This window comes from Macrobrachium rosenbergii, chromosome 5 (genome assembly GCF_040412425.1).
Source record: "Macrobrachium rosenbergii isolate ZJJX-2024 chromosome 5, ASM4041242v1, whole genome shotgun sequence".
In the NCBI taxonomy this organism is placed as follows: domain Eukaryota; kingdom Metazoa; phylum Arthropoda; class Malacostraca; order Decapoda; family Palaemonidae; genus Macrobrachium; species Macrobrachium rosenbergii.
In genome coordinates this window covers 36,726,636-36,752,503 of record NC_089745.1, presented here as the reverse complement: position 1 = coordinate 36,752,503, position 25,868 = coordinate 36,726,636, and the positions used below count along the sequence as shown (strand labels likewise).

The 25,868-nt window shown below is 37.4% G+C and overlaps 1 protein-coding gene across 1 annotated transcript in view; it reads right to left on the bottom strand.

The window, feature by feature from the left end:
• The window catches only part of LOC136838665 (glycine receptor subunit alpha-4-like), an 825,852-nt gene extending 800,987 nt beyond the window's left edge, over positions 1 to 24,865 (bottom strand). The window contains exons 1-6 of the mRNA XM_067104011.1: positions 24,765 to 24,865; positions 15,345 to 15,442; positions 4,976 to 7,143; positions 4,758 to 4,841; positions 4,389 to 4,503; positions 4,137 to 4,222 (exon numbers count right to left, since the gene is read on the bottom strand). The gene's annotated coding sequence lies outside the window, so the exon portion shown is untranslated. The remainder of the gene's footprint in view (positions 1 to 4,136; positions 4,223 to 4,388; positions 4,504 to 4,757; positions 4,842 to 4,975; positions 7,144 to 15,344; positions 15,443 to 24,764) is intronic.
• Positions 24,866 to 25,868: the final 1,003 nt, after the last annotated feature.

The following is a 25,868-nucleotide window of genomic DNA, read 5'->3' as shown; positions in this document are numbered from 1 at the left end:
AGATATATAATATATATATATATATATATGTGTGTAAAAAATCTACTGGTCACTTTTAACAGACACATATGTAATTGTAATAGCCACAATGCCCTTTTAACTTCTCGAATTCTTCGCGCTTTTTAGGGTACGCTTGTCACTACAGAGCCCTAAGTTCCAAGTGTAAGAAATTGAATTGGTTGTGACGTCCGGTAGTGGGAAACGAACCCGTGTCACCATAATCACAAGGAGGTCAGGTTGCCGACCTGACGTGCAAGAAATTGAAGTGGTTGTGATGACCGGTAGCTACCGCACATCACAACCACTTCAATTTCTTGCACTTGGATCTTACGGCTTTGTAGTGACAAGCGAACCCAAAAAAATTGCTAAGAATTCAAGAAAGTTAAGAGGGCATTGTGGCTATTACAATTACATATATATATATATATATATATATATATATATATATATATATATATATATATATATATATATATATATATATATATATATATATATATATATAGTCACACGTGACAGACATTCCGTCACTATAGTTTCTTCATTGGACGGGTGGGTATCGTTTTCAGCTAGCACTCTGCTGGGGCCACGTTCGATTCTCCGACCGGCCAATGAAGAATTAGAGGAATTTATTTCTGGTTATAGAAATTCATTTCTTGTTATAATGTGGTTCAGATTCCACAATAAGCTGTAGATCCTGTTGCCTGGTAACCAATTGGTTCTTAGCCATGTAAAATAAATCTAATCCTTTAGGCCAGCCCTAGGAGAGCTGTTAATCAGCTCAGTGGTCTGATTAAACTAAAGTATACTTACTTTGTCCAAACAAGAGACTCTTAGCAAGAAAACTTTTTACTTTACTACTAGCGTTGGGAACCCTACCCAAAGCCTCACCACCTGTTCACCCATCTGATAACAAGACTACTCCCCTGAGGTTTCTCATATCCAGACCCCTCCGCAAGACAACAGCGCCACTCTGGCAATGCCCAAATGCGGGACTGTGACGCAAGTTTAGGCCTAAAAACAAAGGGGATCAAGAGTCAATGACAAGTGGGGCACCCTACCGCTGATCTTGACTCAACAAGAAGTTTCCCCCCACTTGAAGGACCTGGGGGTCGATAGTCAAAAGAGGGGGCCGCAATCCTTTTTCACGCTAAAACCATCACCGAGGGTGGACGTGCAATTCCGTTCTAACTCCGGTATCCGCGTTGCCCATTGACGTTCAGTCTGCCGAAACCTGGTAGAGTGAAGATGTATCAGCTCCGCTCAGTGATGACGCTGTAGACTGGGCTCTTGCTGGAGAAATTGGAAAACCACGGCGAAAAAGGAGAACCTGGATTAAACTTTGGTTGGAGAAGAGAAATGAATTATCTCACGATCGTTGATTAATGAACTGAAACTTTACCCTGATGACTGGTTTAATTATCCGAGAACAGACAAGTGGACCGACATGGAATTATTATATATGGTCTCCCCTCTTCTAGAAATTAAAAGCACACTTGTACAAGACAACAATTATCACTGTACAAGAGGTTGCTGGACACACTTCCCTTCGGCACTACTAGTCGTTCCTTGGGGGGCATATATTCCCAGAGACATGTAAAGCAATGATTCAAGTTATGCAACATGAGTTTACATAGGTAAAAAGTAACTATGTTGCATACACAGCATCCTGCATAGCCTAGTGGTATATAGTCTAGTTACCTAAGTTTCTGTAGCCAAGAGTAAAATTTTCAACTTTTTTGTACGCAAAATGTTTAATTTATACAAGGAAAATTGAAATATTATTGAAAATATTATTATCATAAACTTCTATTTTATATATGGAAAATAACAATGTAATTTAACCAATAGCACTAACACACACACATATACATACATGTGTGTGTATTAGTGCTATTGTTTAAATCACATTGTTATTTTCCGTACATAAAAAAAGTTTATATTTTCAATGTAAACTCGTGTTGCATAACTTGAATAATTGCTTTACATGTCTCTGGGATTATATGTCCCAAGGAACGACGAGTGGCGCAGAAGCGAAGTGAGTCCAGCAACCTCTCGTACAGTGATATTGGTTGTCTCGTACAAGTGTGCTTTTTATTTCTAGAAGAGGGTAGACCATAGATAATAATTTCATATCGGCCTGCTTGTTTATTCTCAGATAATTAAACCAGTCACCAGGGTAAAGTTTCAATTCATTAAATAAATAAGCATGAAATCATTCATTTCTCTTCTCCAACAATATATATATATATATATATATATATATATATATATATATATATATATATATATATATTATATATATATACACACACTGTATATATTGCATCTCTCTCCTGTAATTTTCACACTAATTTATTATAAGCCTCATTATGCTTTCCTACGACGTTCAATAAAATGCTCCAAGAACTCATCTGCCGACGTAGGTCCCATATTACCCTTTCGGCGTCTGACTGAAACTGAAGTAAATCTTGAGATCACGCCACCTAAACTAAAACGGAAACCACGAATCTGGCAATGGCAGGTTGCGAGCTTGTCGGAGAGGCCGACGGACTCCACCCACTTTTGGTCGGAGGAGAACACCACAGACAGTGAAGTTTATTTCCGGTTCAGACGACCGGATCCGGCGATCGTAACGTCTATGGGGCCCTTTAGTCTCTCCCTTAAGGTAAGGTGTCTGTATTAGAACCCCATATCCTTACCTATCCTTCCATCTCCCCCCTTGATAACATCCCATCCTTCCCTTTTATCCGTATAGAAAGAATCCTGCCTATCAAACCTTGTTCCTATCCTATCCTATCCTCAGGTCCTAACCACGCGGCAGCATTTGTTCCTAGTCTCAGTCCCCTCACCCTGTGACAGTGCGTTAATCTCCATTCGATAATGTTTAAGCCTTATTTATTGCATAAATGCTGCACTTACTTATAACTGAATATTAAAGATTTGACCACTCGACTTCATCGTGTCGTCAACTAGTATAAATAATCTGTATAAGTAATTGTGCGACTTAACTGAATGGTTAGGTGGATTAGGGATTCCGTGCATGTCAGCTAATTATTAATTGTCGTCGTTTCCCTTTCAGAGCCCGAGAGAGTATTTTGCTGAAAACCTCCACGAACTGTCCAACTCCACGTGAAGCCCCCCTGTGGCTCCATTTATCAGCGGTTTAATTAAATGAAGAAAGCAGTTACATTCATGTACTAATTCATTTGTCCTCCGCTGTGCTCCCTTTGTTTATCATTGTATTTAAGTATTCTGTAAATACATTAATGCCGGTGCTTAGTGTCTCAATGCCGGCTGGCGACCTCATAGCTTCCCCTTTTGACAAATATGATTTATTATGCTTTGCGAGCCCTTAACAAGGCCTGGACTTGCGGCGTAACACACACACACACACACACACACACACACACACACACACACACACACACACACACACATATATATATATATATATATATATATATATATATATATATATATATATATATATATATATATATATATATATATATATATATATATATATATATATATATATATATTACGTATATATGTAATGTGTGTGTGTGCGCGCGCGCTATGCCAGTCCATCAACATAAGCTGTTTCCCCTACCTGTTGCCCTTCATCTTTTCCACATGACCAAAGTATTCCTTCACCTAGGCTAACCCTTCTACCACCCCTGCGTCTCTAAATTGCTCAGTCTTGACGTTCTTCACGGCAGACTTACTACGCAGATAACTCGTCTCAATGGCTGCTGTTATTTGAAATGATCGGTTGACAACGTCTTCGCAGAACAAGTTTCTACTAGAGCTTCGATCCTTACTAGGAATCAAAGTATCAAAATTTATCCAATCATCATCTAAATATTAATGAGGCGTATCCTCCACTGGAAGCCCATCGAATGATGTAGCATTTACTCTAAGCATGAAATTATATTGAATTATGACAAAATGAAATTTACCCTCGCAATGATTTAATACGCAATACACACAACCTATAATTGATACGACCTCGATTTATATATTGTTGCTGTAATGATTCCAAATGATCAAAGAACGTTCAGAAAACCACTGAAAACAAGTTCACTAACGATATGAAATATACAAAGACCAAAAGACTTAAAATCACTTACTTCTAGAAAAGCGTTCTCTAGCGCTGCTTCGGAGCCATCTGAGAAAAACTTGGCGTGGACGACAACAGTGATGTCCTTAAAGGAATCTGAAATGTTTTCATTAATTATTTCCACAACTTCATTTAAGATGAAATTTTCCTAACAACATCAGACAATAAATGATGACAGTAAATTGTCACTGAGATCAGTGTCTCATAAAAACGATTTTTGGTATATATATATTTTTTTTTTATTTGGGACCTTCACACTTACCTTTGAATTTATATACAGGGGATTAACACAAGAACTTTTATGGACGCCCTTGCCAATCTGCTCTCTAAAATTCACGCCACGTTTCAGTTTAAGATTCCATTTGAATCGATCACATCTGGGGATAGATTTCAAACAGTATCATCTAGAAGCACTCATGATAGTCCAAAAAGTATAATGTCATATAATATACATACATATATACATATGTACATATACATACTATAATTTTTTATATATTTATACATATATTTTATATATACATATTTATATATATGTATATATATATGTGTGTGTATGTTTACATATATACTATCAAACATCTTTCCTCTACTTGACATCATAAAATCTTATAAGTTCTGGACTACTTACAATCAACAGCTCTCTTCTCATCCACTCTGGCCATCAGTTCTTATATATGATGTAGCGGGCTCTCTTCCTGATTATGCTGAAACCCTATAAATAAAAAAAAATCCGATTAGTAGTGTCCTGGAGATCACCATTACCAAAAAAAAATCCAATTAATCATTTTATAAGAGCTGGTTCCCATATATCACATTAAAACGAAATCTAAAGATACACTTATTTACCTTTTCACATGGAGTCCCCGATCAGCCACACTTCGCCCACACTTGACCAGACCCCATCAACTCTTGACGTGGAAATTACGTCCTCGAGCCACCGACTGAGCGTGAAAACTTGACCCTCGAGGTCACCCGTATTTCATTCAACTCTTGGATTTTTTCATATTCAAATCTAAGGGCTGAATGAGCTTCGAACGACGTCTACCTTATATATTAAGTTCACACAAATTGGACCTTGTGACGAGATTTGATATTTCTACATTCATTTCACATAGGCCGATTCTTAGAAAGCGAGTAGAAATCTGTATTCTCTTCACGCAAATCGATTTTTCTCAAGTGATCTATTTTATATTGAATTGAGTTTGAGGGAACAAAGAAGACAAAATGATTATGCTACAGCATTGAAAAATATTTCCTACTCTCAAAGCCCTACTTTATGGCTATGAGATGGAAAGGTTACCCAGAAAATGGTCAAGGTCTTGCATAATGTTCGTGAAGAAGGATGACAATCTCAAGGATTTTGTTTACTTGTTCACAAAGGAACTATGAACTGAAAATGTTTAGTTATTCTGGATAACCTTAAGCCAGCTGCTAGCGGGCAGAAATAAGGTTGCATAATGTGACCTTAAAATCAAAACATATAACAAAAATTCAAGTAGGCTGCAGAGAACAAAATATAAATTACCAAATTCATCCCCGCAGCGACACTACAATCTACACTGCGCCCCTAAGCTGAACTGTTCTCTGCCTTTTACAGTCAATACGCTCCCTCTGGTCTCTTCCCGCGATGTTTAACTTCTCAACTGTATTGCATCAATTATCCTCTCTCATTTCAAAAACAAAGCCTTCGAACCAGCCATGTGAAGGTCTAGAAACGACTCAGTGGTCTGGTGAGGCTAACTGAGAATAATAGCAATGTCATTCATAGGTCAACGTGGAAATGAACAACCATCAGAGCGACTCTACTGATATCGAGACCCAAAGTTTTAAACCGTTTCCTCTTCCAACACCTAAATTAAAACGCAGCCCAAAAAGAGTCGAAACCAATTTGAGATGCAGATATGAATTACATGTGCCTAAAATTAACCTCGTATTTTAACGCTAAGGTAAGAGCCATTAGTCCAAATTGCATTGCTGTACTAATGCAAAAATGTGGCACGGCGTTGAAACCCTTTCATTATTCAATATCAAAGTGCATCTCACTTTGCCGAAAGTCCATTCTCATTCAACATTTATCACGTGAACCACTAAGCGAAATGATTACCTGAAATGGAAACCTGAAATATACGTCGCTTAGCAAAAAGCCATTTTCATTTAGTATCAAATATTCATAACATTAAGTTGCAAAATTTTCCTGACTAAATTGCATTCGACTTTTCAAAGCCAGATTTTTACCACTATCTGAACAGCATCCAAACAAATTAAGTCAATAGTTGAAAGGCCAAAATGCAAGCAGCCGCCATGAAAGGAAAGTCAGTATCAAATAAGAAATGAAACCCTCAAATCAATTTAATACCATTTAAATGCAAGCAACCTCTGTATGCCAGTCGTTATCAGTTATGCGCAAACTATCCGAAATCGCAAGTTGATGTCAGCTAAACTCAAACGGCGCAATCCCAAACCCCTGTCGATATTAGTTATACATATCAACCCTTAATGTAAACCAAGCACAAGAGAGAGAAATCAACGGCTCAGAGCAGATGCAAAACTGCGGACTACGCTGTTCTCCCTTTGCGCCAGTGAAGAAGCTTGCTTTTGAGTATTTCTAAGTCAGTGCTACCCCGTAGCGTAGTAAATTTTGCAGCACCAGATACTTTGATAGTCAATCCATACGTTGCAAAGCATGACGGTGATCTGCATTTCCCGTCAGACAGCCATTTTTACGATACAGAATTCATTAAAACCTTAAGAACGTGCCACGGTGTTGGTAACCTAGAGCTAATTCAACAACCCATAGAAACATGTCAACATATAATACTAAATTGCACTGAAATAAGCTGCCATATTTCAAACCTGAAAAAAATGAACATGGGATAATTATCCATTAAAAGGTTAGCAGGCATAATCAAATCCACAGAAGTTTAAAACATCAAAAAACATCTCGATGATGTTAACTAAGATTTACAACTCCACTAGCAGCATGGCTTACTTGACTTACCTTAGGAAGATCAGACCTGGAAAAAAAAAAGATCAGTATTAGTGAATTTTATTAAGCACGGAAACACCTAAAGATTAATTTCATCAACAAAACTTGATCATAACATTATGAATTATTCTTCGGAAAAAAAATAATACTCTGATGTCTCCACGTTTGTTTCGAACAGCTTACATAAGAACTGCCACAACCACGCTATTTACTCTAACACATCTCGTGCTTGGATGTTCATAATAATTATCCACTGCATTTAATCCAGAAATGCTATTCACCAAGCAACCAACATATATTTCCTCTTTAACCATGAAATAAGTACATTAACTTATTTCCTTGCTTCCGGCCAAAATTTTTTCACCTTTGGTGTACGTTCTGTGGCTCGGGTTTGTCTCGGAGTATCGAAGTATTTTGGGTTGGATCATTGGAATGGAATGAAATATAAAAGTTAGGCCAAAGGCCATGCGCTGGGACCTACGAGGTCATTCGGTGCTGAAAGGGAAATTGAGAGTAGAAAGGCCTGAAAGGTGTAACAGGAGGAAAATCTGGCAGTTGCACTATGAATCAATTGTTAAGAGAGAGTAGAAAGAAAAATATAAGAAAGAGAATAAGAACAGAGGTACAGTAAAAGGAATGAAAGGGGGTCGCTGCACCTACAGTGCACCGCATGAGATGCACTGACGGCACTACCCTTCTATTAGGGGGTTGGATCAAGGAATCAAAACGTCAAAAAATACTATGATACGATTAAGATAGTTATGATCATGTTCCTCAATATAACTACTCGTCTCAATATACCATGATAATCATTTTCAATGTTTAATAAAATTTTAAACACTATATGGTGAATATTGTATTGCTTACAGCATCGCTGTACTGCAAGCAATAATCGGAACTAGCGGCCCAAAATACCGCATTCTACCTTATGCTCCAACTGAAGTGATGTACCTTCCGCCTTGGCAGAAGCATTCACGTTATAATAAAAGTTAAGTAAACATTTGGACGTTATAAATGAGACGAAATTCTATTCTGTAAACAAGGACCTAACACACAAATAAAACACTGAAAAATTTATTCGTATGTTGGTCTTAACATACAGAATTTAAATACAATCTACATCTGTAACAGGTAACTGGTGTGCGTTGTAGCTTAAATTAATCGACAGACAGGCATTGTGAACATCACAAGAAAACGAAATAAAACTTAATGCCATTAGCTTATGAAAAATATTGACAACGTGAATACATAAATTAATTCTGAAAATGTTCCCTTCTTATATATTCTTGTTTTTAGAATGCAGGAATGTATACAAACGATCAGTGCTTTCTTAAACCATTCTGATGAATTTCTGACGTCGTTAATTCACTTCAGTTGTTATTTTCGTTCAGTTTTCCAGACCTTGATTCTGAATTTAATGCGGTCCACCCAGTCCCTTTTAAGTTCTGTTCCTTTGGTTCTTCTACTAATAAAACGTGAATTTTCTAGGGATAGGCCCAGGTGGCTTTAATCTCTGGTGGCTCAACTCCATTGATTCTTTAGAGCATTTTTCTCCACTTGATTGCATCATTATGGCGACGTCATTTAATTAAAATCTCTTCCCTCCTGAGCCCTTAAAGCAGCCGCTCTGAGTTTGACTTTATCTTTAAATGAAATCTGGACGTTATGCTGTACCCAGCTGAAGAAAATTATTACAGAGTGAAGTTTCAACTACTGTTCTTATTTGATAAAAATTGTTTAAAAACCTTACAAATGAAACAAGCTTAATAATTTTCAACAATGTCTCATCGGTCATGATCAGAGTGGAAAAATCATAGAGTAAAAATAAATGAATAAGGCGTCTTTTCTCCCTTACGAAGAAACACTTGCCTTTGCAGCGACGTTCCTTTAAGAATTCATACAACGAAATACCAAGATTTTACCACACTGACATGTAACTTTATCGGCTCTCTTCCAAAAACGCTCACAAGTAATACTTTCTCATATTAACACAACAAAATTTTTCAGGAACCATTTAATGAATCCCCTTGAGAATCACAGAATACTAAGTGGCTGATACACAGTAACAATTTCCTTCCGCTGAATCTGCTATCGAAATTCTGACAGACTTGAAAGCTTTCAAGAACGGGAGTCGCCATTTCCGAAGCATTTTCTTAACTCCTTTAAAGTGCATTTCAGATAAGCCGTCCGCATTTTTCAGCTCACCACAACACGAAGTTAAAATTCCAGGCATTTTTTAAAATCACAAGGCACACTCTCTGGCCTCTCTATAACAAATAATATCACATGAATCCCAGCTCACACAATAGCAGAGCACTTGAGCTTTAAAAGACCTATTCTCACATTTAGGTTGACGTCTTCTGGATTTACAAATAAAAATTAGAAGCCCTCCTATTACCGAACAAATAAAATCAATCGTGAATTTAAAGATGGATGGAATGTAAAGTAACTTTCAGAATAAAAGACAATGTAACCTATAAAAAGCAAGCTGAAATATCACAAGAATTCTAAAATGAAGAAAATTATAAAATACTAACTCTCCAAGACATCTTGCCTCAGGGTTGAAGAATGAGAAATGAAGACGTAAAATGCGACTAAATACATTACGTTATTTTATTTTATTTCCGAGTCATGTCTTCGTTGATCTCCATAATAGCAACTAGCTCACTAAAGTATTTGGTTGTAATTGCCCATTTACAAAGGGCTTGTTTCAGTTTCCTTTCAGAAATGTTTACCAGTATACATAAGGCACCTGAGTAAAAGTAGCAGAATATTTCGAAATACTTCCCAAAACTGAATTTAGTAAGACGAGCGTTATCAACGAATGACAATTTTTATCTTCATTTCTCAAACCCTGAGGCTAGGTTGAAACTGCCTAATAAACATGATTTTATTTGTTCGGTAATAGGGAGGGCTTCTAATTCTTTATTTGTAAATCCAAAAGACGTCAAAAATTTCACTATTGTGAATGGGATTCATCAATGTATTTAATGCGGGATAAAGTAAAACTGATTACCAAAATATTAAAGATCTGATGTATGTTTTTCCAAACTATCTTTAAGCTGTATTCAAAATCTTGATCTTTTAGGAAAAACACAACCTAGCATCAGACTGAAACAAATTCTATTTAGGCTATATTTCATATTTAAGATAAAAACAACTAATGACTAATAAAACCTAAGTTCACTTTGACGAATCACAAAATCGAATAAATAAAACTTTTAACAATCTCGGTAATGGAAATTATATTGCCAACCGCATATCTCAATCTCTGGCTTTTGCTAACTTATCGAAAAAAGAGCTAAATAACGTCATTATTTACGGTAAGCGCTTCGCGCAATATTTCCACTGCCTTCCCCCAAAAACTAAATTCTGAAATAATGAGGAGAAAAGGAAAAATTAAATTCTGACAAGTTTCGAAGTCCAAGAGCCGTATTTTTGAGGGGACTCAACTTTAGATACCTGCTCAGAATATGGTTTTATTAATGATCTTGACGTTATTTATATATATATATATATATATATATATATATATATATATATATATATATATATATATATATATATATATATATATATATATATATATATATATATATATATGTGTGTGTATTAAAATTTTGATCTTTAACGAAAAACACAACCCAGGATCATACTGAAACAAATCCTGTTTAGGTCATATTTTAAATTTCAGATATAAAAACTGATGACTAATAAAACCTTAGTTCTTGCCTTTTTCGTGATTTAAAATCAAACATATGTATATATATAATATATATAATATAATACACATATACTGTATATATATATATATATATATATATATATATATATATATATATATATATATATATATATATATATATATATATATATATTTATAATATATATACACCACATATCAGCACTCACAATCACAGAAATGCCTAAGGGGTGCTACAGCGTACTCGCAGTTAAGAAATCCTCTCTACACTAAAGAGATAATTAAAAGCCATTTATTGAACAACTATTTACTTATTGTAATTAACTGTCCAATTGCTTTTAAGGAAGCTGTACTTATAGTGCTGCGGCAAGCAATGAAAAAGATGCCTTAAAAAGGGAGTAACCCAAACCTGAGGTATATCAAAACCAAACCTGCTGCATTTTGTAGTCACATATGTCTGCTTCAAGAAATGGTATGGTGTAGTTGCAGGAAAGTGTTACATACTATATTTTTTGGCCTGTTTCCAGAGCACCCCTACTCCCGTGTTAGGTGCATGATGATAGGTGTCTATTGTAGTGGAGCATTATGTAAGAGCAGGGTTTTAAATATATTTACTAATGGCAGGTAACATTCTACTTATTTACATGTACATAAGTATAAATATTAATTTATAATATATATATACAAACTACTATCATAGGTCAAAATGACCTAGATATGCTCATACTATGGGGCTGGATGGTACCTCCCAGATGATGCTATAACTTTAAGGTCATGGGATATGCATAGCAATTTGTTTATGTGAGTGAGCCAGTTAGTTTAACTATTAATTTATATATTATATAAAGCATTATTCCTCATAAGAAAACATGTTAGGGACTAAATTAGACTGGATGACCCCAAGTCTGCACAGTATACACTAGTAACACTACTGCCCTTGTTCTGACCAGCACTAATTTGGTAAGATCAGTGTCTAGCCCTAGTTACCACAGTTTCACAGATTGGCCTGCATACTATGTTGCTCCTTCATTTTTGGCATGGACCTTTTGAGGTAACATGCCCATACTATGGACTTAGAAGGACTTAATTACTGTAATTCATCTAATCACATCACTAAATGGTATGTACTCTTTTTTATTTTTCCATTTAGTTTATTTGTTATTACAAATACTAACTTTGCACACAATTATAAATATATCCTTGTCAACACTTGTGTGGGTATTGACATTTTTTCTCAAATAATTCCAGGATAAAACATGGAAAAATCACCTGCAAAAAAAAACCGGACGGTGTATAACAATCAGTGCTTACTATGTACAAAACAAATACCAACTAGCAGTGATTATAAAACTATCACAAGAAAACCAACAAAAGATGGATTATAAGCCATATATGATGCTGCTGCTATAAGACAAGATGAAGGTTATCATCGATTGCAGCCTTTAAAAGATGACATTCTCACTCGTAATCTTGCAGTAATATTTCATAAGACCTGTCGTATCACTTATGTATCAGAGTCAAATCTGCAGTATGCACTAGGAGCTGAAGCAAGTTAGCCCTCAGAACAACACGATAATAATAGCAATCTTCGTGCCAACAGAATGAAGAGAAGAGAGACATCCTCCTTTCAAATAAGACGTGACTGTTTCATCTGTGGCACTGTCTACAAAAGGGGCGAGAAACTTACTCAGATATTTACTGGTACAGGAGAGAGTACAAGACAGGCTGTTCTAAATGCTGCCAAAGAAAGAAAAGATGATGTAATAACAATGCGCATGACAGCTTACACAGATCTGTTTGCCTATGATGCAAAGTACCACAGGAAATGTTATGCTGCCTACATCTCTTCACGAAACATTGAAGCTGCTAAATAGAAATGTCCATCTGAAGATTAGTCTGCTCATGATCAAGCAATTGAGGCAGTTGTCAGTGATATGCAGAAGACACTGGAACTGCTTATGTCATTAATGGCAATTGCTTAATACCAAATTACAGACCATTTCTCAGAAAGCCTGCAAACAAGGCAGCTCTTGCAGCAGTTACTGCACAGTATTCAGAAAGTAAGTCATCATCATTCCTCTTACCACATCAGTACATGGTACTTGCTGGAGCCTACAGTGATGGCCAGACTGTGAGACATATCACAGCTCCAAGTATTACAGCCATCGATAATCTGTACAGTACCCATGAGGAAGCTGATACACGCATTGTATTACATGCAATTCACTTCTCACAGGACTTTGAACGCATTGTAGTACACTGTGATGACACTGATGTCTTGGTTCTTTTGCTGCACTATGCGAGCAAAGGCATGTTGGGCCAGTCTGTCTATATGTATGCAGGACATACCACCAAGGTAACAGACGGACATAGATACATACCTGTTAGTACCATTGCCACAAAACTGGGAAATGATTTCTGTATCAGTTTGCCAGCTGCACATGCCTTGATAGGATGCGACTCCACTAGCAGCTTCTTCAGAATTGGAAAGACAACAGTATTCAATAAACTGTCTAACAAGCCAAAACTACTGAATGATTTTGGATCATCTAGTAATGAAATGGTTGATTTGGCTGCTGCAAGACAGTTTGTGTTCTTGCTATATGGGAAACAGAAGCTTGCATGCAAATCACTAGACAAGCTCGGCTATGAAATGGCATCAACTACTAAGCCCTTTGTTGGCCGAACCGGTTGAGCTTCAGACTGTCATTCGATGGGCAGTTCAATTCCAGCAAGTGCTGATGAAGAGCTAGAGGAATTTATTTCTGGTGATAGAAATTCATTTCTCGCTATAATGTGGTTCGGATTCCACAATAAACTGTTCCCGTTGCTAAGTAAAATTGGTTGGAGCCACGTAAAATAAGTCTAATCCTTTGGCCATCCAGTGTTAATCAGCTCAGTGGTCTGGTAAAACTAAGGTATACTTTTTTTAACTAACAGACTAGTTGCTCAGCTTCTTCCTACTAAAGGTGCATTTTCTCAGCAAGTGAAAAGGGCAAGATATCAGGTAGCCTTGTGGAAACAGCCACATACCCAATCCAGTTCTCTGGGATCCAAACAAAAATGGTTGGATGAGGTCAGAGGACCATGGTTTGCAGCCAGTTATGTATCTGAAGGAACTTGCTCCAGCGGTTCGTGACATTACACATCTCTACTGTAAAGATACAGACTGCACATCAGCAGGCCAATGTCAGTGCCTGAAAACCAATCTCATATGCACTGACTTTTGTGCATGCCGGGGTTATAAATGTCAAAACACAGTCACTGAGGACTCAGATTCTGATGATGATTGAACTGATAACTACTACTGATGTCCATACGTACTGCTGTTATTTCAATTGCAACAATATATATATATATATATATATATATATATATATATATATATATATATATATATATATATATATTGATTTAAATGATTAACAGTTATTGATTTTACTATTTAATGTATAATGTATATTGTAATTTCTTTATGCTTAAGGCATAAGTTGTGAAGCTTGAACAAAATACTTTATTTTTTGCTATTCAAATTTATTATACTACAATAATAAAATCATTTTCCTGCTTTGAAAGCTTTATAAAATATTGTATTTTTTAAAATTAATGTGTACCAATATTATAATACATTTTTTAAATGTCTAGCTAAAATTTAAGTGCATTAAACAAAATGTGATTGCGAACTGCATTGTGCCTTTGTGTTGATGAGTATACATAATACGAAAATCATTAAAAAAAGCTACACAAAACGCATTTTTATAACTACATCATACCATTCCATAATGTGGAGACATAGTACAACGATATAATATAGGTGGTTTTTTGTTATACCTCAGGTTGGGATATGATCCCACCATGGGGCCTTAAACCGCAGCACTATTAGCCTTTTGTAAGATTAAATTTGTTGACATCTAGGGTGGAACGGAAGCATACTTTGTGAAGTTTCTTTTACTGAGAGTTTCGTAAATAGCAGCTCTGATCTTCTAGATACCCTTGCGAGAATTATCCGATTCTGTTTATAGTTGAAGGTAAGCCGAAGAAAATGTATATTGCGTGTAACACAAGTGCTTTGTTAATAGGTTTGACTCGTATTTATAAACTGTGACAGCATGGCACAGAGAGAACTATTGTCGATGTACATAAGCAATTAACCCCGCTTACTGAATAACTGTACATGAAATATGACATTCGTTTTAATAAATATGGATGTGAATTGGTAATCTATGTAAAGTCAACAGAGCTTAATGTATTAATTTCCATTCTCAAGGTTATGTTCTTTTGGTTAAAAAAAAAAAAAAGCATATAGGCCTCATACAACAAACATGGAAATGGAAGTTAAAAGACAAATTTTACCTTAAAGATCTTGTTCAGCATGCAGCTTATTTATCATCTTTGAGAGTCTTGTTATGCGGTAGTTTTCCTAACTCCAATAGCTCGGCGCTTAGAAAAAATATACACATGTAAACTATCTGTTGTGGACAAAATTTCTATAGGACACTCTACTCATGACACCAATGAAAACTCACCTGATCTCCCTTAGCGAAGAAAATTAGCCAGCAAGCACTAAGCAAACCCAGTGATCCCTAGATGCTTGAAATGTCTGCAGTGTCATACCATGTGCTTTCTGAAATAAAAAAAAAAATATATGCTAATTACCCTCATACTTACAACCTGCAAAAATTGGAAATTATATATATATATGTGTGTGTATATATATATACATATATATATATATATATATATATATACATATCTATATATATCTGTATATATATATATATATATATATATATATATATATATATATATATATATATATATATATATATATATATATATATATAATTTTTCACCACCCATACACCACCGACCCCTGGAGGAAGTGACTGCAGAAAGTGGTTAGCCTTCTGGCTTTCAATAAATATTTAAGGTGAGGCTTCAAGCCTATGCATGTCTCCACTCTGGCTGCAACATCAGCATGTCTCCACTCTGGCTGCAACACCAGCATGTCTCCACTCTGGTTGCAACACCACACCCAAATGAATTCCAGGTGTCGAAATCACAACTCTAGCACACTGGGTTTTGACGAATGTCTTAACTACTCCGCTTTCCTCGATAATCAAAACTAGAGAAAACAAGTCAACATTCGCTCCAATATTCACCCTATCAATGCCAATTAAGGGATGAACCCCTCTGCGAAAAACTTCGGCACCATTAACCTTTTGTTGTATATACGCAGAATGTTAACGGGAAGTTAGTCAAGCCCCTATGCGCTCTGTTCCATTCGCTTTTATCTTACTCTCTCTCTCTCTCTCTCTCTCTCTCTCTCTCTCGCTTCCTAGACGTTTTACGACCTGTTCAAAAACATCTCTTCGGTTTCATCTATCCAGCACTTTCTGTGTCCTCCTTCCTCCTTCCTCCATTTTTACCATGTGATCACACAGTCACAAAACGCTGTTCATCATCATTTCAACTAGACTAACCCTTTTACCACTTGCATGCAACTTCATATTCTCTCCCTTTCAATTCTTATTTATGGTATTTCACTATAAAAACAGCTCTTTGTAACCCACCCACCTACCCACCCATACATACACACACACTATATATATATGAATTTCACCCATACCAGTAGGCCTACGCGTACATAACGAAGAACTAAGTAAAATGTCATGATTAAGTTTAACTTCTTTTTCTAAAATTTGTCTGCCAGGAAAAAAAATAATGTTTCTTATGTTAACAAACTTGACTTTAACCTAAAGAGTCACAAAAAGCAAGCACATACACAATCAGAGAGAGAGCGAGAAAAGAGAGAATTTAAATGCCAAAGAAACGAAAAGAAATAACTTCATAAAAAACGCCAATCACACTGGTTCCCCCCCCCCCCCTGGAAAGAATGGGGGAAAGCCAAGTAACATCGCATCATTCGCAATTAAACTTTGGCCAAAATCCTTCACAAAAATGTAGTCGTTAAGGTCTTTTTACCGAAGAGAGTGGGAGAATTATGATATTTGCTCTTAAGTTGTTAAAGCTATTTAGGATTTTGTAATTCAGCCACGCACCTCGGACACACTGCAGCTAAAACTGTTAGCAACAGCCCTGTTTTCCGAAGCTCTTCGTAAATATGATGAATTAAAGCTGCCGCTGTGTCGGTAATAACATCAGCACCTACACTGACAGTTACTGTTACGGCTTCCAGGTATCAGGTACGTACGTAATCACGCTGAGGGGCATTAAGGCCTCTCTTAACCTATAATCGACGACACAATTGCCAACTTGTAGCCAACGAATACCTCATAAACTTTAGGGTTGGTAATATCGACTTGCTCGGGAAACTAGTGCCACTGACGTGTTAGCATCTTGGACTTGCAATGTTAGTTCGTTGCCAACACATTAGGCTACATGGCAGGATGGGCCCTTGAGCTGTAAGTACAGCGCTAACAGAAAAAAGAATGCTCAAATAGATTTTTCATTTTTTTTTCTAAGTATCTTTCTATTTATGAAATTTTGGGGGTCAAGGCGAACACTGGGGCACTTTCGGCCATTCAGTGCTTAAGGCAGCGAAAAGAGGGAGTTGGAAAAGGTTGGACAGCAAGAATGAGAGATCCATAAAATAACCTGAAGGACAAGGAGAGAGGTGGAGCTGGGAGAAAACCCCACAGCTGCACAAAGAAGTAATAGTTAGAAAGGTTGGACAGCACGATTAAACAAAGGGAGGAACAGGAAATGGAGGTGAAGTAAAAGAAAAAGGGGATGAAGCTAAGGAATGAAGGGTGGCAGCAAATACCTTTTAGTGCCTACACTGCACCACGTGAGCTCCCCTGACGTCACTTTCTCCCATCGGGGTCTAGTATCAAATCTTCCATTTTGTGATTTAGGTCAAATCATTTAGACACTTTAAAGAGTTATAGTTTTACGTTTATGCTTAAAAGATCGAAATTAGATTTAAGATTTCCATGTTGATAGTCAAGTTTCATGTCATTTCATTTTCTTAAGGTTCGATTGTATAAAAGCAAGCCAGTCGAATTCATGATAGTGAGATCATAACCACTGACTATGTGATGACTCTCAGTTGAACTATACAAGGTAAATATTCATTCATCATTCGCACGGTAAAATTCATTCCGTTATCTTCAGTCAATGGTTAACGAAACAAAGGTTGACTTCCACAGTTTCTTCTTCTGACTTTCAATACGGAATGATATGAAATTCCCGCGTTATTAAACCCTACTTTTACATTCAAGTATGTTCCTTGACTTCCTTCACGAAGGATGAAACAAGATTTTAATTAGGGTTACTAATATTTTAAAATATCTCCCAAATTAAGAAAGATGAGATGGAAATATTTTATCTCTAATTAGGTTTCATAGTCGTTCATTTCTTATTTACTTAGTGAGCTTGCCCGGATGGTACTTTCCTCTTCTGACTTTCAATACGGAAGGATATGAAATTCCCGCGTATTAAACCCTACTTTGCATTCAAGTAATTTCCTTGACTTCCTTCACTAAGGATGAAACAGGGTTTTAACTAAGGTTACTAATATTTTAAAATGCCTCCCAAAATATCTCCGAATAGGTTCTGACCCTAACAGAAAAAACTCTTGTTACCACTAACAGATGCATAGCACTAGAGAAAGAGAAGTACCTCAAAGTATAAAATGAATTGTAGCACTCAGCACACGCGGAAATATAGTTAGTCAAGTGTAAAACGATGCAGAAGCAATTGGTCTCCCTTTATGTGATCAGCAAGCAGATCGAGTTGCCAATCCTACAATTTCATTTCTTGTAAAATAGTCTTAGCCACGTGAACAGCAGTTTTTGAACGTGGGTCACTCCCATGAACGAGCAGGGGGCCTGTTATTCTTTAGAGCGATTCCTCACGTGTGTCTGTGCGTTGGCGTTATATATATATATATATATATATATATATATATATATATATATATATATATATATATATATATATATATACACACACAATATATAAACATACAGTATATATATATTTATATTATATTATATAATATTATATAATATATATATATATATATATGTATATATATATATATATATATACCATATGCCTTTAAACTTTTTAAGACGACTTGGTGCCAGAAGGGTATTGCCTTCTGGTTCTTAGCATGTATCGGGGCAACAATACCCAGCGAGTCTGCTTTCATCGGTTGTGATGCGGAACAACAACTCGGCATTCCTTTATTAAGCCACTCCTTATCAAAATCATGAGACAGCATCTGACAATCAGAGAAAATGGCCTTCAATTCTACGCATGACGCCACCTCCCCGCAAACATCGGCGCCACGTTCATGAAAGATGTCTGTCAATTTCAATGTCTAGCCTTCAGCTGGTGTTCCAGGTTTGTTTGTGGTCTTTGCCTTGATTGAGAAAGTGAGGCAGGTAGTAGAAGATTTATGTGGGAAGAACAAAAAATGTGTTACATGAAACAATGAGTGTGAAGTGTTTGTTATAAGTTTGAAAGTTAGGCAGAAAACTTCTACAGTAACCGTCATGTATTTCGGTACACTTCACGGTTAGCTAAGGATAAGGAGACAACCGGCAACTCCACGTAGTAGCGACTAATACCCCGGTGTAGAGCAAGCAAAGTGTTTATAACGCTGCCTGTGGAACAAAAGTCACTAAACAATCAAAGAAAGTTTGTCAAATGAGAGCAATGATAACTGAGGAACTTTCTCTTTGCATAACGCATAGTACACTAAACTTTGAAACTCTCTCTCTCTCTCAGCACAATTTTTTTGGAATAAGTATATTCCTTTCTTCTTCTGCTCGGTTGACCCCTCCCCCCCCCCCGGTAAGTTATTCTTTGATAGTTCTTGTTATTTTTTAATAAATTTCTTCGGGTATACTACTGTCATATCAAATTGACTGACATCAAATTGAGGGAAGTAATCCATGCGATGATAAGACAATACATTGATGATGAAATACCATTTCTGAAGATCTAACCCCCTTCCTTCATTACGACAGGAATATATCACTGGCGTCATGTGTGCGTGTATATCTGTAGTTCTCAACGGCTTCGGAGGGTGAATTGTACATCACCTTGAGCAGCCATTTCGTAACTGTGGCTTTTACATTAACGCAAATGTTACTGTGAGGAATACAGTTCCACACCCGTTATTTTTATCATTCTTTTCATTTTAATAACCCTTCTATTAAGGGTTTCTTATAGATCTAACGTAATATGTATTCATTCGGTCTTGACACACGAAATTAAAGCTAGGACAAACACCTTACGTTCAGGATATTTCACGGAATGAGGTCAAAGTTTTCCACACACACACACACATATGTGTGTGTGTGTGTGTGTGTGTGTGTGTGTGTGTGTGAAACAACCGTAGATGGTTTAACTTAGGTGTGGCAACTTCATCCCAGAAGATCGACTAATAACTCGGAAGAAGGACTTCTCTCGGATCTGCTTCCCTTCAAGGAATGAGAGAATGATCTCTAAGAATGTGGGCTTCCTGAAGAAGTTTCCGAAGCCATTCGTCTCCAGTAAGGACCAATCCGGTTCCTTCTCCTCCCAGCGTTGTACCTTAGTATTGCGCAACAAATCCAAAAGCTGCAGAACCTGGAGATCGTCTTGAAGCCTTCGGAAGCCCCCAGAGACAATGTGTCTTATTTCGAAACTAGGCTTAAGAAAAAAACTGTAAATCTGCAGAGGCAACCTCTGGCGCGGCGTAAAACCAGTTAATGCCTCTATAAAAAGAAGAAACTTGCAAAGGCAACCTCTGGCGTGGCGTAAAACCCCGTAAGTTAATGCCTTTGTAAAAAGCAAAAAATTGCAAAGGCAACCTCTGGTGAGGCGTAAAACCCCGTAAGTCAATGCCTTTGTAAGAAAAAAGAATATCTAAAATTTGCAGAGGCAACCTCTGACGCGGCGTAAAATCCCTCAAGTCAATGAAGTTCTCCAATTATCATTACTCTCATTTGGTAAACGTTCTTTGAGCGCTTAGCAACTCTAGTTCCAAAGGCAGCGTTGCCAACTTTCTGGTAAGTCATTCCTGTGATAGTTCTTGTTAGTTTCGAATCAATTTCTTCGGGTATGCTATTGTCATATTAATATTGGTGTCCTCTTGATATCAAATTGAGGGAAGTAATCCATGCGATGATAAGATGAAATACCATTTCTGATGATCTAGTCCCTTCCTTCATTACGACAGGAATATATCACTGGCGTCATGTGTGCGTGTACGGTATATCTGTAGTTCTCAACGGCTTCGGAGGGTGAATTGTACATCACCTTGAGCAGCCATTTCGTAACTGTGGTTTTTACATCGCTTTGCGTTACCATCATTTTATGTTACTGTGAAGAATACAGTTCCACACCCGTTATTTTTAGCATTCGTTTCATTTTAATAACCCTCTATTAAGGATTTCTTATAGATCTAGCGTAATATATATTAATAAATTGTATTCATCCGGTCTTGACACAAGAAATTAAAGCTAGGACAAACACCTTACGTTCTGAAGACAACCTGAATAGATTCTCAGGATAATTCACGAAATGAGGACAAAGTTTTCCACACACACATATATATAGTATATGTGTGTGTGTGAAACAACTGTAGGGATGGTGTAACTTAGCGATGGCAACTTCATCCCAGAAGGTCGACTAATAACTCGGAAGGACTTCTGTCATATCTGCTTCGCTTCAGGGAATGGGAGAATGATCTCTAAGAATGTGGACTTCCTGAAGAAGTTTCCGAAGCCATTCGTCTCTAGCAAGGACCAAATCCAGTTCCTTCTCCGCCCAGCGTTGTACCTCGGGACTCGCAGACGAGATTTGATCCTGAAAGCGCATCTGGAAGGTCACATACCTGCCTTTAACAAAGTCCGAGGGAATCATATTGAAACCCAGATATAAGAGGATGTAAGAGCACAGCTTGATAACGAAAGAGACGCATTCAAAAGGAAGCAAGAACTATTGCTTCAGGAGAGACAGTATTCAATTTAGAGGTTAAAAATTCGGTGTTCCGTTTGAACTGAGAGAAAGCAGAGCTTGAGCAAGAAAGGATAATCTTCAAAAAAGAGAAGGAAGAATATGAGAATCGGAAGATACAGGACCTCCGTGGAAGACACCACAGGATGGGGACGATCGGGGAACTAAGAAAGGACGATGAAGTTCACTAAAATACAGCCCTTGGATTGCATGCTTCGACATGGCATCAGAGACAAAGAACTGCTCCAGCCAATGCTGGATGATATTAAAATCCAAATTTCAAATTAAATGCAATCCAAAAGCAATTTCTAAGGCGAAGTAAAAAAGCAACCCTAAACCCCCTTCAAAAAAATACAAAAGCAACCTCTAGAATGGCGTAAAACCCCATTAAGTTAATGCCTCTGTTAAGAAACTTGCAAAGGCAACCTCTGGCGTGGGGCAAAAACCCGTAATGCCTTTGTAAGAAAAAAAATTGTAAATTTGCAGAGACAACCTTTGGCGCGGCGTAAAACCAGTTAAGCCTCTGTAAAAAAAAAAAAAAAAAAAACTTGCAAAGGCAACCTCTGGCGTGGCGTAAAACCCCGTAAGTTAATGCCTTTGTAAAAAGAAAAATCTTGCAAAGGCAACCTCTGGTGAGGCGTAAAACCCCGTAAGTCAATGACTTTGTAAGAAAAAATATTTTAAATTTTTAGAGGCAACCGCTGGCGTGGCGTAAAACCCCTTAAGTTAATGAAGTTCTTCAGTTATCATTGCTCTCATTTGGTAAACGTTCTTCGAGTGCTTAGACAGTTCCTCGTTGGACGAGTCGATATCGTTCTCGGCTAGCACTTTGCTGGGCCTGCGTTCGATTCTCCGACCGGCCAATGAAGAATGAGAGGAATTTATTTCTGGTGACAGAAATTCATTTCTCGATATAATGTGGTTCGGATTCCACAATAAGCTGTAGATCCCGTTGCTAGGTAACCAATTGGTTCTTAGCCACGTAAAATAAGTCTAATCCTTCGGGCCAGACCTAGGAGAGCTGTTAATCAGCTCAGTGGTCTAGTTAAACTAAGGTATACTTCGAGCGCTTAGCAACTTTAGTTCCAAAGGCAGCGTTGCCAACACCTTCGTGTGTGCTCTACACTGGGGCATTACCTGTTACTTAGTGGAGTTGCCAGTTGTCTCCTTATCCTTAGCTTACTGCGAAGTGTACCGAAATACATGACGGGAATTGTACATACACTCGAACCATTAACAAAGAACAGTCAATCTCTCAGTAATTCTCTCCAGTTTAAAAGAGTCCATTTTATTACAGGATTCCGAACTATTCATGACCCATGACCAGCCTCGACGTCGAATCTCTGTTTACGAATATTCCACTTAGTGACTAGTTATTTCCTTATCCCGAGTCCACTTTTAATCATTTTACCGCGCGGAAATGTTGATTGTCAGCCAATCACTTGCTACCCATACGCAAGTGCCGCACCTTCACCCGTGGGTGGACACATGAAATGAAACCGACTTGTAGTATTTTGTGATCTGGGTGTTGGGCCTATCCGCATCTTCAGCCCCTTAGTTACCCACAAGAGACTAGCTACCAAGTACATAACTTTTCAAGTCAACATAACCGTAAGTACTAGAAATGAAATGTGCTCATATTGCTCCATCCCCGCCCGGATAACAAACCCCGGTTCTCTTGCTAATTAAGCGAGTTCCATAATTACTAGAAAATTTCTAGGGCGTTTCAGAGGTCAAAATAAATGCCCAATTGTATATTGAGAGTCAGTGTTATCAATGCGATTTTTTCTATAGTATATGAAGAGGCAGTGACTGTAACATTTTTGTAAAACAACCTCGATCTTCCACTCACCATTAAACTACTGTTGGAAAAAGAGAAGTTTTAGGCCGACGGAAATGCCAACTAAATACTCATCTACGCTAAGCCTAACGTATAAGACAATAAACTGGGAAATTTAAAAGCATTCAAATGTACATAAGCATTAGCCCAGCAATTTTTCAATCAAAGTTATTGTTAACTGGTTGCACAAAGCCAATTTCCCTCATTAGGCTCATACAACAAATCTTATTCAAAAAATTTTCAAGGCATATAGCAAATCTACGATTTACTTTAGTTTAGTTCCAGAGTTATGACGGTACGAAATTTCCCATATTTATGAGCTATATATCTTGTCCTAAATATATCTAAATAATTTATATGTCAATACTCAGTAAAGCTAAGCCTTTATCGATAATATACATTACGCGTACGTCAATGCCCAAAAACCTTAGGCCTATGCCGATAATGTGTGTGTGTGTGTGTGTGTGTGTGTGATGAGTGTGTGTGTGTGTGTGTGTGTGTGTGTGTGTGAGAGAGAGAGAGAGAGAGAGAGAGAGAGAGAGAGAGAGAGAGAGAGAGAGAGAGAGAGAGAGAGAATTTGATATATCGAACTGAAGTAAATGGACTTTCAATAACAGCTGTTTAGTAGGCTACATTCACAGAACTGAGTTTGAAGAAAAGTTATATATATATCCAAAATAAAAACCAGTGATAAATGACGGTCTTAACCGGAGCATGGCAAGTTCTGCGTCGTCTGACATGTATTGGTAACCCATGTACTGTGTGGTGGAAGGGTCCTGGTTCCCCTAAATCTTCGCGTTCCCTGTCAGAACCTAACCTCACTCTACCCTATCATGGAATGAGGCCTCCTAATATGTTGCAATAATTACTAATATTCAGTCCACTAAGCAAGAAGGATAAACACCACTACAAATACTATTAAGCATTGTAATAGTTGAAAACAGTTGCACAAGATGCCGCCTGTAGGAAAGCCCGATATTGCCAATATGGCGGAAAGATGAAAACTCTACAACACGCAGGTAAGACAAATAAAAGTTTCAAAAAAGGATTCGCGGGCACATTCCTTCAAATAAGCCTTACAAAACAGTTATACCGATATAACGCACTTCCAAACTCTAAGCACACTTACTATATCTCGGTTCAGCTTAAAAAGTGCCCAGAAGTTGACAATCGAGCGCACTTTAACTTAAGCCCTCACATGTCAGCAGAAACTCTTGTACTGCCGAGGATGGAGGATGGAGGGAGGAGGATTGGCTCTCGTGTCATGGGGGCGGGGTTGGGGTTACCACGTTCCCGGTTAGGGGATGAAGGTGGGGGAGAGGGAGACATGAGATCCAGAATTGCTAATTAACACTCAAGATTTTGGGTCATTTCGTGTAATAACATATTCATCTTGATATTAACTTTGGATGTATCATTTAATCGCGGTACTGAATACCTAAATATATACAGCCAATTTATACATAGACTAACTTGATTAATGTAAAAGAGCAACGAGAGACAATGAAATGGCAGGTGGTGATTTCGGCGCCAATTTTACCCTGTGGAGTGGACTGAATGTGACTGTCCGTCTGTCAGTTCTACTGGCGACTCGGTGTCGGCTCGTGGGTGACCATCGCACGGCTTCTAAGAAAAGTTTAAGTTTGTAAGCGCTAAAAGTGATCCTTATCTTGAAATGACATTGCTTCTTATACACTAACGGTTAGTTATATTATCGTTCTTTGCATGACGTACTCAGCTGTCAAATTCCGTAGTATAGAAGGAAACTGCATAAGACCCTACTGTTTCTTTCTTTTCATCCTTTAATTTCCATGGAGCAGGCTAAATATTTCGTAATTTTTAACTACATTTCCCCGTCAATGTTAGGACTTCCATAATCCCAATATGCGTCCTGCAGGGAAAATTTACACGTTTCGATTCAATATGCATAGGCCTATGTGTGAATGCTCAAAGGCTATCGAGATGTGCTAGCTTTCAAAACGTCATTATGTACTGAATAACCTAACGGTTCTAATGTCAGGTAAGCAGACCAAACTTTCATATATCAAAAAGTCATAACGTTAGTCAGTCAGCCTTGTTGCAAATTCTCAGGATGCTCAGATGGCGTATAGGTGGAAATGTGTCTCAGAATATTCAGATGGACACGAGGATGGAAGGCATACATACAGGTAGCAAATGTTGTTGTTGTTTTGGTTGCGCTGGCTATATGCCAGCACGGGCTCTTGCTCATAGA